We start from the raw sequence: 2,757 nt of genomic DNA, 5'->3' as shown, positions 1-2,757 counted from the left end.
GAGATGGAGAAAATATCAAATTGGTGCAGCTTATTGGAACTGTTTTGATTTGAGAAATGATAGATCAGAAAATACAAATTAAACCAGACATGCAAGTTTTCTGTGCTTGAAGCTAACAGTAAATGATATCCCATTTATATTTTATCCATATAAAAGCAATACAATGGAGCATTGGAGAAAATATTTGCTTCCATTCCTGGAATATCAAGTCCAGAGTTTAAAAGTTATTTTTAAGTAGACTGAGCTTAGGGGACCAGTCTCAGTGTTGTGTTGGATGGAAGACCGAGGTAAGTGAAATGCTATTACCATAAGAAGTTAGATGGAGCTTGAATAGCCCTTAAAATAATATAATTCTCTTAAAAATAACTCCCATCCTCAACTTCTCTCATAAGATTTATTACCAATAAAATTAAAATGGGTTACCAATAAAATTACATTGGATTACCAATAAAATTACATTTATTCGTTGATACCATCATTGGTGTTGCCGAATCATGATATCAATTCTTTTCGCCAAAAAACTTTTATCATATTCCTGCGACCAAACAATCATCAATGTAATATAAGCTCAGGAGGGGTAGACTGGACTACAATGTAATCCTCACATGGCTAATAGTAATACATATAAGCTCTAGAGGTATAAGAAAATAAATTCTTAGTGCATTGGAAGTGAGAGAGATGGAGAGGGTAGGGTCTTTCAAGGTCAAGAGAAGGCAAGAGGAATAAGTGGAATCTCTAGGAAGAAAGACGGAACGGATGGAAAACACAAGAAGAAATCAAATGAAACATGTGTGCGCTTGTCTCTGAAAGAGGGGGAAGAAATCAGAACCATGCAAAGGATGGAAGGTGCCTTGCTGACAATGGGTGGGAATAACAAAAGTTTGGATAAAGCTCAGAGGGGATAGCGCCATTGTGAAACAATCAAGTTCTGTGCAGATCTCTGGTGTGGAATTATGGGATAGATTTTATTACTGTAAAACATTTTTCCCTTCTCTATACCCATGACCATGATGAGACTTCTCATGGTTGATCTGTAACATATATTGAATTTTCTCAGCATAGCAGTTAATCTGCATGCTAGATCTGCCTTCAGTAGTACCATTGCTAGGCCGTGTGCCTTGTGATTTGTACCCCTGAAACAAATATTGTTACCAATCAGTCAACACCAAAAACCCGAAAGGAAAAATACTAAAAATTGATTGACCAAGAGACCAAGAGACTTACCACCTTACAGAAGGGACCACAGTCCATGGCAGATGCAAGTCAGTTACAGGCATTGCCACCATTCTCGTTCTGATTTTCATCGTTTTGCCCCTCTGTCCTCAAGCTCATGATGATGGCCTTATTCTATGGCTGGGGCAACAAGTTACACTGAGCCAAGTATATAACAAACAGTACGTACTTGGGCGACCGTTGCACCCTGGGTAGGAAGCAAGGAGGGGAACTGGAAGAAAGCATGCAGACTGAAACCAACGGAGCTCAAGAATACAGGCTGAGACCCTCGAAGCTCACTGCTATATATGCTTCTTCTCTTCCAAAACCCTAGAGCAACGGCAGATTAGTCGATAACAGCCAAAATTACGTGAGGAGTCACGGGTGCAACCCACGAATTGACTGCACGTACCACCAGCACTCACGTAAATATACTGCTATTAATGAGCACGACTCAGCAGTACAGTATTCAATGCAATATATGGCATGATCTGTGTGTAATAGGGTTTTGGAAGTAGTAATTGTGTTATATATATAGATAAGAGAATGCATCACTTCTTTGTCAGAATACATTTTATATTAAAAAAAATTATTAAATTATAATTTTTTTTAATTTATTATTATTATTAATTTTATAGGGAGGGGTAGTTTATTTAATAGACAGAATGATTTTATTGTTTAAATCTAGCCATTTAATTTGAATGAACATTGTGATTTTTCATTGTTTAAAATAGGCTTTGGAACGAATAAATGGATTAGGCATCCTTAAAAATAATGTCTTAAGTGAAGACATGAATAAATTTGGCACCCTTAATATAAGTGTAGTACTTGAACTTAAACAATTTAAACTTATGATTCAGTAAAATCTTTACTAAATTTTAGATAAAATTGATAAAATAAATATCAGAAAAAGAAAAACATTACTTATATCTATATTTATATAATATATATAAATAAAAACCAAATTTAAAATATGTAAATACTATATATTTTTAATTAAACTAAAAGAAACATATTTATTATTATTATTATTAAAAAAATTTATAGATATTTATTAAAATTATTTTATAGATATTTAGAATTTTTATTAATTATTGATAATAATTTTTTTAAACTATGTTAAAATAAAAAAATTAATTAATATAAGTATTAAAAATAATTTTATTTATATTTAAGATTAATAATTTGATTAAGTTTATAAAATATTTTTAATAATATTAAGAAATAAGAAATTAAATAATATATATTCTTTACGGTGGCCTATTGTTTTTATGATTTTGTTAACTTTAAAATTAATGGTTTCATTATATATCTCATATAGCATGGAAATGTTAAAGGTCCATTTCGAAGGTCATAATGGAGTATGTTATTTATAAATTGGAACAGGATTTATATTCTATATTGTGACACACTTTTTAAAGATTTTGTTAAATTTTAAAATTAATATTGGATTATATATTGGTGTATGTATCTTATTTACATTTCATTTAATAGTGTAATTAAATTGTAATGCATAACGTCATAATGGTGGGCTAATTTTCTTTT

The 2,757-nt window shown here is 31.2% G+C and overlaps 1 long non-coding RNA gene across 1 annotated transcript; it reads right to left on the bottom strand.

Annotated features, from left to right (window-relative positions):
- Positions 1-705: 705 nt before the first annotated feature.
- LOC149152569 (uncharacterized) lies at positions 706-1,483 on the bottom strand. The gene is made up of 2 exons (XR_016263543.1): positions 1,225-1,483; positions 706-1,133 (listed from the first exon to the last, which is right to left on the bottom strand). It is a non-coding gene; the product is annotated as an uncharacterized LOC149152569 (long non-coding RNA).
- Positions 1,484-2,757: the final 1,274 nt, after the last annotated feature.

Source organism: Pinus tabuliformis, chromosome 9 (genome assembly GCF_031772625.1).
Source record: "Pinus tabuliformis cultivar Carrire ecotype Pingquan chromosome 9, CPIR1, whole genome shotgun sequence".
Lineage (NCBI taxonomy): Eukaryota > Viridiplantae > Streptophyta > Pinopsida > Pinales > Pinaceae > Pinus > Pinus tabuliformis.
Note: the sequence above shows the minus strand (reverse complement) of the source record. Positions and strands in the feature narration are given on the sequence as shown.